This window comes from Oryctolagus cuniculus, chromosome 5 (assembly GCF_051225735.1).
Source record: "Oryctolagus cuniculus isolate XC-2025 breed Fujian yellow rabbit chromosome 5, ASM5122573v1, whole genome shotgun sequence".
NCBI lineage: Eukaryota > Metazoa > Chordata > Mammalia > Lagomorpha > Leporidae > Oryctolagus > Oryctolagus cuniculus.
In genome coordinates this window covers 149,617,168-149,633,121 of record NC_142871.1, presented here as the reverse complement: position 1 = coordinate 149,633,121, position 15,954 = coordinate 149,617,168, and the positions used below count along the sequence as shown (strand labels likewise).

General features: G+C 43.3%; 1 long non-coding RNA gene and 1 pseudogene across 2 annotated transcripts in view; both read right to left on the bottom strand.

The window, feature by feature from the left end:
- The window catches only part of LOC103349704 (transcription factor SOX-4), a 524,220-nt gene that overhangs the window by 12,226 nt on the left and 496,040 nt on the right, over positions 1 to 15,954 (bottom strand). The gene's annotated exons all lie outside the window — the stretch shown is intronic.
- Positions 856 to 8,517, bottom strand: LOC149126787 (uncharacterized; annotated as a pseudogene). The gene is made up of 2 exons (XR_011388765.2): positions 6,250 to 8,517; positions 856 to 6,061 (listed from the first exon to the last, which is right to left on the bottom strand). The product of XR_011388765.2 is annotated as an uncharacterized LOC149126787 (transcript).

The window sequence follows — 15,954 nt, the reverse complement described above, 5'->3', positions numbered from 1 at the left end:
TTAATCAACTAGTATGTGTGAAGCTATGTCTATGCAGGTGGCACACAGATGAAAAAGGGCTTGGAGACTCACATGCAAATCAACTAACAGAATAGTATGCCAAAACTGTGCCAATCAGGGAGGAGAGGGGTGGGAAGGAAGACTGGAAAATATCAGAGAGAGGGTCGGGCAAGTTACACAGGTGGTTGACATGCTATTAACTATTTAAAGACTGATGTTGAAGAGCTCTGGGTTAAAACGTGCTTTCTCGACCTCACCAGTGTGGGGTCTTCAATATCACGAACGTGTCGAGATGGTTTAGAAGAGCTGGAGCCTGCATGTGAGATCAGGAGAGCTGATCACCTCCAAACATCAAGCAGGAAGGTTACCAGTTCCTCCCCCACATTATCAGGGCTGGGTAATATTCAGTACTGGATACCACAGTAATGGAAACTACTGCATCCAAAATCTAACTGAGCTTCATGTACCTCTACCCAGGAACACTCCCAAAAGTTCATTAGTCTGTGTTAAATCTTGTAAGTGGAAAAGCCAGTTGCATGTGTGAGCAGAAAGTAAACACTTGTACTTACCTAATAAACAAATGATGATGATTATGATACAGTAAGCAAGTGGGATCATTCCCTTGTTTTTTTTTAATCAATGGCAGTGGAGGAAATAAATACCATGAACATTTATTGTCTAAGTGAATACCTTGGAGTTAAGCTTAACTATAGCTAAGTCAGCATAAACAATATTTTAAAAATTATTTTTGTTTTTGATCCACTAAATACTTATCTCTCTCTGGTCATGGATGAAAGCCAAAATAAGGAAAAATTCTTAATAACCTAAACAACAAAATAGGACTTATGTGATCAATTTCAATGTGATCAATTTATTTTTAATCAAACAATAAACATTCAATTTGAGAAACTGGATACAGGCTGCAATTTACATGGAAATTATGCATCTGTCCATTAAAGAATGTTAATAAAATTATGCTAAAATTTTCCTTCACTTAAGTGATTTCAAAGTGACGTTTTTGTATACATTTGCTTTCAAATATTTAAATGATTGTACAGTGACCTGAATGAAGTAAGTAGTGCAGAAGTCAAAATTGCTTTGTTTTAGAAGGAGCAGCAGGCCAAGGTAATCTTTTATTCCACAAATACAAATTGATATTTTATTTAATTAACAAAGTGTGAGGTTGGAAATCTTTATAAATCAATGGGCTTGTGGAGGCTCCCCCAATGAGGGTATGTTCTATCATTTACAACATCAGGAAATATATTCTATTTTAGCATGATAAGCTATATTTACATGCTAAAATGAAAATACTACTGGATTAAAAAAAAGAAGGTGACTGATGGATTGCTTAGCTCTGACAGCATTATAGGATTTTGTTTTGTTTTGTTTTGACTGCAGTCCTGTTGTAAGAAGAAACCACTGTTTGAAAACATACGTATCTAAGTATTTCTGAATATTTTTTAAAACCTAAATGCAAAGTAAAACCCACACCTAAATTTTCTCTTGCCTTTCCCATGTGCCCAGGAAATCCCATGCTAGAAGTATACAGCAATCACATTGTCTCTCTCCTATGTAGCCAAGCTTCTTGTTTACTTGCAATAGCACAGAGTGTTCTTATAAAAAATTAACTTCAAATCAAAAAGGCAGGAAAATAAATATCTTCAGCAGTAAAAGACAACAGAAAGAAACTGCAGGTTAAGCACAGATAGCATATAATTAAGAACAAGAAAAATCAAAGTATTCTTGAATATACATTGCTTTAATTTTTCTCCTGGTAGAAGGTGATCTTAAAAAGATCCATTAACAATCCTTTCATAGAAAAGATTTATTAAAAACTACAGACACTTGGGGAGACAGAAAAGGAGGGAAAAAATGGCTCAGCTTATAATAATAGATGGTGTGAGTTCTTTCCATGTTGTGCATTATGACAGCATCAAGGAAAAACCATTGCTGGACGAATTCTACAGACACATTTTCTTCTAGAGAAAACCCCACGGCTTCCCATACATTGTGAAGCAAAGGGGGGTAGGGAAGGAGCAGTCAAATTTCATCCACGAACATAAACCTCAGCCTGGTTTTTGAAAAGAGAGCCAAACCTAAAATAGCACTGAAAAAAAATATTTTGTAATAAAAAAATGCTATATATTTTTTTCTGTCTAAATCTGGAATCCTGACGATCTTCTTTTAAACAAGCCAGATAGTGCAAGCTTCAATCTGTTTGGATAGAAAAGAATTTATATAAATGTTTTGTTCAAGCCCAAAAGGGAAAGAGTTTAAATATACAGTGCATGAAAGATGCATGCCCAGCTTCGAAACAGCTTCAGTGAGCTCACTGCCTGCAGACTTCAGGCTGAAATATCTTACAATTTGCAACATCGTTTCAATGACCCCAACCTTAAGAGATTAAGCAAAATTTCATAACTGTCCTGTTCTCCTCCCCTCGTGACCTTGGAGAGGTGTACGGAGGGGAGGGGCAAGAAGGTCAAAGAACAAATGGAAACAAAATCTGTGTTTTGCACTCTTTCTCTGCAGCAGAGAAAGAAAAACGAGGCAGATCAATCTGTATAATTCTAAACCAAATCTCTTTAATTCCAGTTGGCTTTTATCATTCAGTCACTGAGTCTGTGTGTGGAAAAATTCATGCTAATTCCCCCTAGCAACAGTCTCAGCCTATCAGGGGACTTTATGTACCATGCAGCTGCCAGCCAGAGAGAATAACTCTAAGTAGGTCAGGCCTGTATTTCTAAAAATGCTACGGTCTAGTAACCCCACTGTCCCGTCTGTCTGCCCTGCCCCATAATAACCTCAATTGCTTGGTGACACAATGACATACTATCCTGTTAGAGTGCAATCACATCATGCTACATTATTCTGCTGCGAGCATGACTGCTGGGTGAAGGACCCTCGGAGAGGCAGCATTAATCAAGCAGCCATTCATGTCCAGCGGCACTTCACTCCCGAAATGGGGACTGCATTAATGACCAGCTGTTTGAACTAACACAAACAAAATAATGTCTTCCACCCTGTTGGGTGCTCAGAATACGCTATTCTGATGTGGCAGGTTCCGCTTCTTGACTAAATCGAAGATGTAAATTAAACGGGCTCAGACAATGTCAGTTTTGGCAACTCAAAGTGAGTATATTTAAATTATATTACATGTGATTCAAAAAGCGATGGACTTAATACACACAGCTTTCCCTGCCTACAGTTTTCCCTGATCCATATTTTAAAAAAGGAAGGCGCATACCCGGGTAAACCCAACACATGTGCGCATCTCACCAAGGAAGCCAAACACACAGAGCTGAACTAAAACTGACTTCTCTTTGGGCAGAGAGACGAAGCAGGTCAGGAGTAATTGTGCAGCGTGAACACAAACACAAACACAAAATGAATGCCGTGGAGGGGCACTGGAAACAAACAACAGTAAACAGTCTAAGTCTCCCAACCAATCAGCTCCTCCCACCGTCTCTGTGGAGGTTCTGGAAGCCCCAGCACCAGAGGCAAGGGAGGTGTGGGGTGGGGAGGATGAACATGGCCTTGAGATCTCCACATCTGCGGTACCCTGAGTTCCCGCAGGATTACCTGCTGGGAGGCTTCAAGACAAGGGAAGCTCCTACAAGGTTTAGACCAGGACTAACAACAAACATCAGGACGCCATGGCCATTTCTAAATTCTAACACGGGATCTTTGGGATTTCACCGATTTTATGAAATCTACTTCTTTCTGTTGAAATGCAAAAGAGCAAATGAAAATGAGGTGTGGATGCAGAGGCAGGAGACTGGCAGTGCAGTTTTTGGCTGTTTGGGAGAAATGCATTGCACTGACACAGCTTGCAGGACTAGTCTGCATTTAAGTGTTCACAGTTTCATTTAATGAACCTGTCCCCCCACCCCCACCATTCCATTCTGGACAAATTAGTAACTCGGTCTGCAATTATGCAGAATTCAGCAACTCTTAAATACATGGAATCCATCAGTAGGAGATTTACAAACACAGAAAATTCCTTAATCTGTCTGCCCTTGTTTGACCTGGGTTGGCTATCTTGGTTATGACTATCTTCCTCGCTTTGTGGCACACAGCGCAGTTATTCTTGGAGCGATGCAGTCACTGATGCAACCAAGAACCGCTAATTACAAGCTGCTGACATTCTGCTTGTCTCTGCAGCTTTGAAGTTCTGTTTTTTCTCTTAGGGGCTTGCAGTCATTCTCTTTCCCCTCACCACCACCACACCCCCATCTCTTACTCTCTCCTCTTGCCTTCTTTTCACTGTAGCTTCAGCCTTTCTGGACTGGCACGAGGACTGTCTGGAGAAAGGGGTAAATATGCTCAGATTCTTTCCCTTGCTGCCTCTCCGTTCCCTGCCTTCTCTCCCTGCACACGCACACACAGCTCTACAGTTTGGAAGTACAGTAACAAGATCCTCAGGCGGCCCCACCCTCAGGAATGCATCAACAGCTGGCCAAACATAATCCAGCACACAGAGCTGCCTTTGTAGAATGGGTAACAAACAGTGCAAGGGCCAGACAGGCGGCCCAGGAGGGCTCCCCATGACAACTGGGAAAGTGCCTCACCCCGGGATTTGAGCCGATTCCTCCACACTGGCACTGGCGCTGCAGCACCGAGCTCACCCCTCTGAAATCTCCAGCAAGCCTCAGTGCTCCCGCCCAGCCTCAGCAGAGGTGCTCGCCTCGCCACAGCAGCAAGTCAGCTGCCAGCTTGCTCCACAGTGACCACGACCATCCTATGCTCACCGCACGCCTCCCTCAAAATGCAACACAGCGGACTCCCAAGTTGCATCATAATAGCATGCGCGCCTGTACCTAACCATTAGCTGTGAGGCACCAGGACCACCTCTCCTCCTTAGAAGAGGATTTTTAAAAAATCATAGGCTGCTCCTGGCGTTCTAAAACATGTAAATAGATCACTGTATTCATCTCCACCGAGCAGTTAGCATCTGAAGCCTGTGGTAGCCAGCTGGTCTCAAAGTCATCTGGGATACATTTATTTTGATTAAATTGATCAGATTTCTATTTACAGGATAGAATTTTTCACCATACTGAATACAGCTGTGTTTACAGGGATTTCTAGAAGAAGAAGAAAACAAAACCCTGCAATCAGGGCTAGCGACGCACAGAGCACTCGGAACTTCAAGGAGTTAAAACTGACGGGCTTGCTTTCACATGAAGGAGAAAATTCTGCGTGCAGCTGCTTTGGCCATGCTTTCTGGCTAGTCAGGAAGTGGGTGTTGAACTGGAGCTGAACACACAAGCTGCAATCAAGTCCGATCCAGCAACGCGACAGACTTCCTGTGTAAAATGGTCAGAAATCTTTTTTCCTCCATGTCTCTACACGCATGCACAGGCATTTAAATCCATGTTGCAAGGTTGCTATTTCCTCTGGGGACACTGGTGCAGCCACCTAGCCCATCAGTTTCTTCCTTGACAGCCCCGGGGACGTCCAGACTGCAATTTACAGTTCCTCCATCCATGTACCGGGGTATAAATTATGCCATCCTCCCTAGGATGAGAACGCGCAGCGAAGTGGCAGAAAATCGCCCAGCACTCGGCCTCTCTTCCTTTTCACGCGCGCCCTCACTCTGCATTTCTCCAACTCTGCCTTGTCAGACAGACACATCAGATACCTGGTTTATCCATCTTCAGCTCCATTCTCGGGTAAAATGCCACCGTATCCCAGCCTGGGTTGTTCCCCCAGACCGGTCCCCCGGAGCGGCCGAGCTGGGTGCGCGCGGCAGCCCTGCGGCGCGTCGGTGGGCACTGGATGTGTAGTATTCCTAACTCCCCCTTCCCCGGTCCTTTGCGTCCTCTCTAGCCGTCCCACCCTGGGTCTTCTGCAGCTTCACCCTGTCCTCAGGTCCCCTCATCCAGCTGCGAGGAGACCCTGGCCGGAGCCTGGCCAGCAGGTCCTCCTTGCACGCAATGCCGTAGATGCACACGGTCCGGGCTGGGGCGCAGCTTGGCGAAGCCCGGGCAGGAGACGGCAGAAGCAGCTCAGGTAACCCAGGAAAGCTCGGCGTGCCCACGGCGATGCAGCCCTGGAGCTGTGAAGAAAGACGGTCTGGCTTCAGAATTTAAAAAAAAAGAAAAAAGAAAAAGAAAAAAAAAAAACACAAAACAGCGCAGCTCTGCGCCTGCGGGGGTGGAAAAAACAGACACAAACCATAAAAAAAAAAAAAAAAAGGGTTAAAATCAAATTTCAAAAACAAAAAGAATACAGAGATCAGAGTACTTCGTGCGACTTTTTATTTCTGACGTTTCTCGGTTTATTGGCCTCCCCGCCCCCTCCAAAATCTCTCCTGTCCCCGAGCCACTGTCTGTCCATGAGTGCCGAGGCACAAAGGCTGACGCTGGCAAGTGCCGCAGAGCCAGCATCACATGAGAAGCCACATGACGAACCGGAGTCGGCTGCTGATGTGGTCAACTCTTGCGCGAGGCAGGGCGGGTAGGAGGCAGACAAGCCTCCAGTGAGTCCTGCCCCTCTCTCCCTGCCAGGAGGAAATTTCCTTAAAAGAACAATGAGAAGAAATGCTTGGGAGTGCGCGCAGACTTTTACACACGCACACTTATCTAGACTAGGGAGACCAGGGATACTTGAAGCCACTGCGAGCATGCTGTACCGCAGATACTAGCTGGATGGCAGCAATATTATTCCTAGTTTGTGTTAGTCAAAGCTGATTCCACTTAAGTGGATTCCTGAAAAGCACACACCATGGCTTCATAGCATGATCAGGCTTGGAAAACCAATTCTATTATCTCCCCCTGCAATCTGTATCTGAACCTGCATTCTGAATAATTTATTTTTAGACTAATAAGATGCTTGCCAGGACCGCTCCCTGTCTTCGGCGAGCAGCACAGGCAACATTATTCACCCAAGTGGGAAAACCTTGTCCCTTTGTAGGGGGAAGAGAAGAGATGGTTTCCATCATTTTTTTTTAAAGCAATTCTGTATTTAAAGGTATACAAACACACAGCAGTAAAGTTCTCTTGCAAGTCATCACTCAAATCCAGTGAGTGCTTCTGCTTCATTGAATTGACATGTCTCTTATTTGTGGCTTGGCATCTCGTGCTGGCAAACAGGGGTGATATTTTTCTATCACTGCTCATGGCTGCAGCTAGAGGCCTGAAGCCACGTGGATATTGCTACTCCTCAACAAGGGAGAGCTCTCTGCCCAGGTACCTTTCTGCTGAGGTCCTGGGTTGCCAGGTATGTTTTATTACTTACATTAAGGTATGCAGGAGACAGGCAGCCTCAGATTGCCACCCATCCTGGAATTAAATAAGTTGCCTATTTGCAACATCTTTTGCAAGATGTGGGAGGCATGCCTTTGTGGAAAAACTGACCACATAAGCTAACTAGAGACTACTGTCAACAGGTGATGATAACTCTACAGCGAGTCCTACTTGACTGTGCACATAGTCAGGTGAGTGACCATGAATTCGCTCAGCTTGTACTTGAGCGTCTCAGGACCTGCTCCCAGACATTGTGGGTCCCACCATGAACAAGACAAGTCTGGTCTCTGCCATCCTGGAACTCAAAGTCTAGAAACTGCACATGTCATTGTCCTTTCAAAGACAACCTTCTCCCAGTTTGAATATTCCCAAACTAAGCAAGGAAGAAACCTAGCAGTCCCTGGCTCATCTTTCCCCTCCACCCTCCGATCATCTTTCAAGTCTTCGGACGCTTTCTTTACATCCTACCCTTGAAGTGAAGATTCCTTCTCTGTTCATGTCTAGAGACCAGGCTCAGACACTCATACTATCACAATTGAGGGCCTTCGCTCCGGCCCCCTTATGTTGTCTTAGTCCTGTCAGCAGCCCACCATCGTGCTGACTCTCTTCAACCACCGTGTTCATGATTGTCAGGACAACCGTTTGCCCAAAACTGAGGATGCTGCCTTACTTCTTCATGCTTGTAAGCTGCTGCCGAAGACACTCCTCTCTGGTTGGGCTTTGTCTTATCTAAACAGACTGATCTATTCAGGATCCTCTAAATACACCCTTCATCCAATCAGCAAAAAGACATTGTTGGCTTATTTTTGTTACTAACCAGGCACAGAGCACTCTAAGAAAAACAAAGACTCACCAAGAACTATCTATGCCCTGGGAGAATGTATACTCTAAAGAGTGTCTGCTAGTTTTTCCAATGGCACTAACTCTTTATCATCTGCTGCTAGCCATCACTTCAAGTTCTGTTTCCCATAAAACTAATAAATAGGCCTAAATCTACCTGCTAAGTGTAGATTGGATAAACACTGCCATTGAAGGGCAGAGAAGGGAGCAATACGTCTACCTAGATGTCTGGGAAAGCTCCAAGAGGCAACTGGGATTTGCAGTGAGCTATGAGATGTGGGGCCAACTTGGGGGTGGGCTTTGGGTATTAACAACAATAGCAATGGCAATGGCTAAAAATGAGCAATTATATGCTAGGGCCTGCTCCATATATTTGATTTATATACATATATATATATTTAGATATATATATTAGATATATTGATTCACTTAAAAACTTTATGAGCAAAGTATTTTTAATACGTTCTTTTCAATCATATAGAAATAAGCACAAAAGATAGATTAAAGAAGTTGTCCAAAATCACACAGGTGGTAAGACATAACTTTGCCCAAGATCATGTGCCTTTAACCAACATTCTATGTTACCCTGGAGTTGAAGAAAAACAGTGAGAGAGAAACCAGATGGGTGAGAATACATACATATGCCTGAAGGTGTGTGGAGAGATCTATGTGGTTCAGAGGTTATTACAGAAGAAGTGGGACTAATTGAGGAGAGCCACATTATAATGCTAGGCCACGTATCCTCTTCCCTAGCCAAGGAAACATCCACCAGACTGTAGGATAATGAGTCTGGTGACCATGACTCAGAGTGGGTACCAGGAGGGTAACAAACAGGCTCTTAAAATAGCCTCGGCTGGTGCCGCAGCTCACTTGGCTAATCCTCCGCCTGCGGTGCCGGCACCCTGGGTTCTAGTCCCGGTCGGGGCGTCAGACTCTGTCCCGGTTGCTCCTCTTCCAGTCCAGCTCTCTGCTGTGGCCTGGTAAGGCAGTGGAGGATGGCCCAAGTACTTGGGCCCTGCACCAGCATGGGAGACCAGGAGAAGGCACCTGGCTCCTGGCTTCTGATGGTTGCAGCACACATAGTGGCCATTTGGGGGGTGAACCAATGGAAGGAAGTCCTTTCTCTCTGTCTCTCTCTCTCTCACACTGTCTAACTCTCCCTGTCAAATAAATAAATAAATAAATAGCCTCACTATAAGGGAATGGTGTCTGGAGTCTGGAATTGGCAGAGAAAACTTGAGATGATTTCTGGAGGCTTTATGAAGAAAGAAGTGACATTATTGAGGGATTCCCAGAAAATAGATAGAATGATGATGGCACAGCTGACTATCATGGTTTTTAAAGACTGAATAAATAAGAAAAAAAAATAGTTCCTTGAGCTTAGGAGTTGTATCATTAATCTGCTTTCCTAATAGCTAGCAAAATGATTGATACACTTTTAAAAATAATGAAAGAATGCATGGAAGTAATGGAGGTAGACATAAAGAAATCTGAAAAGATGGTATATGTCAGGAAATAGTAAAATGAACTTAGCATATCACAGGATATCCAGGTGATTCAAGTAGGCTGGTTCCATCATGACGGGTGCACACAGCAGTGGACTGTGTTCTCTCTATCTTTGGCCTAGTTTTCTGACACACCTGCTTTCCCCTACCTGATACCACCAGTGTTGCTCTTCCGGCCACCCTTTACTGGGGCTGTGCTAGTGCCACTGCTGCAGCCACCTCAATCCTTACCCACTGCCAGCAGATCCATCCCATCCTAGTCTGTCCCCTAATTGAAACACTGCACTTACCAAGGCAATAAAATAAGTGTGCTAATGTACTTTACCAGTATTTTTTTTTAATAGCAAAGTAAGAAACCACCAAAGTTTATCAGCCTCCTCACACAATCTTAGCTAACCAGAATACTAAATTAACGAACATACCTCATTTCTTGGACAGTTAATATGACATACTGCCTCTGGCTCTGAAAGTAAAAAGGGGTGTTATTGCCTCATATTATAGCTGGGGGAAAAAAAAGTGTTAATAATCTTTCTCATCAGCAGTAACGAATTGAGCTTTTAATACCCAGATATATTGTAGTAAAAGGCTAGTATATCATCTTCAAGTAGAGTTCAAGAGCAATGTTAGATAACTTGGGTATTTCAAGAGTCAGCGCCTATTTAGAGAGCAAAAACAAAGGGGGTGCTAAAAAAGAATTTATGTTGGGAATATTTTTATTTCTATCAGTTTAGATCAACTATCCTAATTAATCTTGAAATACTAAGCAACCGTGGATCTCCTTTTGAGTGAATGGGAAAAAGGTGTAGGCAAGGTTACTGTTTAATGCAAAGATGCTCACACAAATGGTTATGTGGAGTTGCTCATCTAAGACAATGTGGAGGGGGATAAAAGGGATGAGGTGTTGGCCAGGCCCCGAAAGAGCTTACCAGACATTTACCCAGGAGGATACTTCCCTTCCTTTGATAACAGGGAGCTACTGCATTTGGTGATAGTAAAAACCGGTAGAGGTTAGCAAAAATGGATATGGCCTCTTGAAAGCAAGCCGGCTCATCTAAGCTGTGTTGAGGTCTTGCCATAAAGGAAATAGCTTGCATGATTAGAATATTCAATGACTGTGACTCTTAAATCCTTTAGGTGAGTAAGGATGTCATGCTTTATGCTTTATCCTTGCAATCCTAGCAAATATTAATAATGAGATGATGGTATAGAGAAAAAAAGAACATATTGGCCTGTTTAGCAGGTTGCTAGAGGACTTGAAATTGCATGCCATGTTTTCTACCCTCACCAAAATGGTTGCTGCATTAAGATTAGCCCTGCACAAAGCAGACTGACAAAATGACTAATTGCTGGCTGCTGGCAGAGGACTGATTTCCCCTCTTTCTGTCACCAGGCATTACTACCCTGGTCCATTTTACAGAGGCCAAGTGGCAAGTTTAAGGTGGAAGGACTGTGTTTGTTCACCTGTGAGTGGTTTGACCTTAGGCTTTGCAGAGAACTGTCAGGAAGTCGGTTTTTCCATGCTCTTTACAGTAAACAAAGACAGTGTGGCTGGACTCCAAATGTTACAGAAGGTCAGGGACCAAACTGCCTCAAAGACAAAGACCGCTTCCAGAAATTGAAACACAAAATAGATGTGAGCGCCATCAACATTCCAAACTGCGCTCCTGTGCACTCTCAGTGTTTGCTTCAAACAATGTGACACATACCCAGCATAGATGCATAATGGAAACAGAATCAAGAAACCCCAGGTGCTGGAAAGCACCTTAAAGGTCATCTGGTCCAACAGCAAATCTAAACTGTGAACGCTGCCCTTTAAAATATCTCCTCCACGTACTCACCCAGGCTTGGAGGGAACACCTCCAGTGAGAAAATTGCAGTGCTGTGGGAGAGAGACAAGCCATTCCATCCTCCCAGTGCAGCAGCCTGAGTACTGAAAAGTCCTGAGCCAGAAGTTCTGATGCCACAGCAGTGGGAGCCTCACTCTACCTTCTGTTTATTGGTTTGCAATGCAGAAGTTTGTGAGCTCAAGTCTCATGTTTGCCACATGATGGACCATTGGATAGTAGAAGGCATTTATCATTGCCCGGATTGTCTTTCTCTACGCAAAGTATTTGCAGGTTCATTAGCCATTATTCTGTGACTTTAAGTCTATTCAACACCCCATTTCCCAGCCTAAGAATGCAGTCCAGCTCATTAGTAGTGCTTTGAACGTTGTGTCACACAAAATAGAAAACAAGGTCTCATGATGCGACCACAGATAGTGAAAACATCACTTGCCCCATTCTAACAGAGCACATTTCGGGGAGTACAGCCTAACCTGCCATTGCTTTCCCTGTGGGCACATCGTACTGGGGACCTTGTGCCTTTGTCTATACATGTTCCACCTAACTCACACTGCTACTCTCTTTAATACCTTTGTGGATTTATTTGATTGTTTTTGTTTTGCTGTTACTTCTGGTTACCACGTGTGAACAAATTCTAGGGTATTCAAACATTTTTTAAAGGGTAGGACATAAGAAACTATCTGTGAAGGACTCATAGATGCATTTATAAATGCTCATGTCTTGTCCATGGGAAGGCACAAGCTGTAAGCAATGGGCAAGGAATATGTTAATTTCCAATCCAGGTTCTTGCCTCTTGCATAGGAGTCTAGTATCATGTGCAAACAGGAAGTTTATTTCATGGTGATGGAATAAACACACAGTCATATGTGAGTATGGGCCACCTCTTATAGCGAAATACTCAGCAAGAGGGGGTCAAAGAGTTGCCCCTAAACGAGACAGACAAAAAACCAAAGAATGGTACCTCTAAGTGAGAGCTGGTGAGGTCTGTCCTAGTCCAGTCCATGACAGAAAGAGTGTTCTCTCTCTCACCTTCCACCTCTTTTTATAAGGAAGAGGGAGGGTACCCCAACTAGATTATTCAACTAGAACTGGGGGTGGGGTCTGAGCATGAACTCTGGTCCTGGATGTGTCAGGTGCACCCTGGGTAGGTAGGTGTGTCAAACCAACAGTTAAACAGACAGCTTTATTTTGCAAGGTACAAAATTCCAGCTCATCTGCATTTTAACTGCCTAGTTACATCATACCATTAAAAAGCAGTGAATACATCTTCTGTTTTTCCTTTACAGCAGCAATGCATAGAATGAAATAACTCTGATTACCTAAAATAGCCTGGCCTGGTAGGAAGCACAGGGAGCTGGAAGTCAAATGCTCCGTTCTGCTATCCACTTGGCCATGAACTTTGTTTGTCTTTTTCCAAGCCTGAGCTTCCTCAGCTGCAAAGGAAGAATCTTGACAGAGGCACCCAGAGCCACATACCTATCAGACAATTTTCTGTTTTTCTGAATTTTTAATTAGACTGTTAAAAAATCTATTCTTTAACAGGACAAAATTTGTAAAATATTAACCACTGGCCAAAGTTTCCTATGGACCTTCACTGAAATTAGACACATTTTACATTCAACTGTGTCTCAAAATAAGTCAGCAAATGCCACCTTAACTCACCAAAATATTCCTAGGTCTAGAGCTGTTTTTAAAAGACTATGCCAGGTGCTGGCAATGTGGTGTAGTAGGTGAAGGCACCACCTGCAGTGCTGGCATCCCATATGGGCACTGGTTTGAGTCCTGGCTGTTCCACTTCCTATCCAGCTCTCTGTTATGATCTGGGAAAGCAGTAGAAGATGGCCCAAGTCTTTGGGTCCCTGTATCTGCATGGGAGACTCAGAAGAAGCTTCTGGTTCCTGGCTTCGGATTGGCTCAGCTCTGGCCTTTGAGGCCAATTGGGGAGTGAACCAGTGACCTCTCTCCCTCCCTCCCTCCCTCTCTCTCTCTCTCTCTCTCTCTGCCTTTCCTTTCTCTGTGTAATTCTTTCAAATAAATAAATCTTAAAAAAAAAAAAAAGACTATGCCCAATAGGTAAATCAGGTAATTCTGACTGGGGGTCCACAGATTTTACTCTCTAATAAAATAACCATTTCAAATAGGTGAACCAATTACTGAGATCCATGGGGTAAGGAATAAAAGTCATAATGTGATATCATCACTTCCCTATAATTCAAATGTCTTCTGAAAACGACTTTAATTAACCGTACATAGGGAACCTTTAGGTTGAAAAGATCTAGTTTCCTTCATATTTTTTATCGAGAGCCATGACAACAGAGTCGCTTGATGTCACTCAGCAGGTTCCACAAAGGACTACTATTCCCACTCCGAGAGAGGGGGAAGGGATGATCCGTGCAGGCCTAACAAGGCAATGCCAGTGCATCTTAGGATCTTGTATTAGAGTAAGATTAACTCCATGATGCAATTCTAATATCCAACCGTCCTAACAAGAATATGACAGAGAAGAATAGCTGTTATTCTCCCTATGTATGGTATGAGACCATTTAATGTTCTCTCAGGTCAAAAGAACTAAAAATCAAAATAGGAAAAGTAGGCTTTGTTTTCTCAGCATCTGGGTGTGGTGTGGGGCCCTCTGAAACAAGGAGGTCTCTGAGAGTCTAGACGAGCACACACTGTTGGCATGTCAGAAAAGCAATGTAAAGTTCTGGCTTTTAAGATCTTCTTGTTTTGACCTGTAAATTAGACTCTCTAGAATCCTAGAGATGCAGAGTGACACTGCCTCGTACTTGCTCTCATTCTTGAAGTCTTACTGCAACCTCACTGCCTCTGTCAGGCAATGGATTCCCCGACTCACACTTGGGCTCAAGGAGCAGTGGTCAGGCAGCACTCCGAGCAAGCTTGAAAAAGAGGGCACAGCCACACAATTGTCTGTGTGGCCCAGATGCAGGCAGTGATATGCAGACGGGCAGATGCTTTTCGATATCTGCAAAATATACCTTGGTTGTGAACTGTTACACAGTAAGTAGCTAAAGGCACTAGAGATGAACAATACATACTAGCTGACTGGTATCAACAGACTCTTAATATGTAATTAGCATAAATGACCACATCGCCATTCAAACAGCAAGGCAGACTTGTAGAATACCCTTAAAAATAATTAAAATGATTACCCAGAGGTGTGTTCTGGGTAAATGCAATATATTGGAATGAAAAGGACATTTTGAGATTTGATGACTGTTTACAGCCCTTGTCTTCTGTTGAGGAACAGTGTTTTTTTCTTCATACTATTTGTTGAACCCTTTACTTGGAGTAGGGTAATCTTATGATGATTAAGTAAACTGAAAATAGATCTTTGTAAAAATTAAGAGTGGGAATAGGAGAGGGAGGAGGAAGACGGTTGGAGCGTGAGCAGGAGGGAGGGTGAGGTGGTAAGTATCACTGTTTTTGAATCTGTATATATAAAATACTTAAAGCTTGTAGCACTTAAATAAAATTTTAAAATAGCCATGATTAGGAATGTCAAATGCTTAGAGATATATCATTGTCTATTAAATCAGTGAAGCTTACTCAAACTGTGGAGTAGGCAGACACAAGCCCAATACTGTTGGTTGGGTTGGCCTTACTGGTCCTGTGCATTCAATACCCTTTCTGCAGCTCACCCTGTACTATGGTATTATGGGGTCTGTAGGAATGTAAAGACATGGAGGGGGAATAAAAGAGTGCTAAAACCAGAAAGACAAGATATGTGAATTTTTGCTACCATTTGCCTCAATGCCTGCTTTATACAGAATTAATCCCGACATCAAAAACTTAAAAAAAAGGCATTGTCACTTTAAAAAAAAAAAAAACAAAGATTCTTGAACATGAGACTCTGTGAGATGTTTTAAAAAAAGTGAATTGTGACTCATTGATCAGCTTTTTGTTCATGAAAAGAATTCTGTTTATCTTAAACACTAGATTTTGATATTCCCTCTCCCAACACACACACATTTTATGTGTACATGTTTTATTAGGGTTATAAAGTTATTAAATTTACACAAGTACATGAATTTATGTAAATATATGAGTGTTTCAAAATATTTATGGAAAAAATGGAATGAAAAGTTGACTTTGGTATAAAACATTTTTGCAATATATGCATGGTCTTTTTTTCATTATACACATTTCCCATGAACATTCTGAAGACCTTTTTTTTTTTTCTTTTTTTTTTTTTTTGACAGGCAGAGTGGACAGTGAGAGAGAGAGAGACAGAGAAAGGTCTTCCTTTGCCGTTGGTTCACCCTCCAATGGCCGCCGCGGCCAGCACGCTGCGGCCGGCGCACCGCGCTGATCCGATGGCAGGAGCCAGGAGCCAGGTGCTTTTCCTGGTCTCCCATGGGGTGCAGGGCCCAAGCACTTGGGCCATCCTCCACTGCACTCCCTGGCCACAGCAGAGAGCTGGCCTGGAAGAGGGGCAACCAGGACAGAATCCGGCGCCCCAACCGGGACTAGAACCCGTTGTGCCGGCGCCGCAAG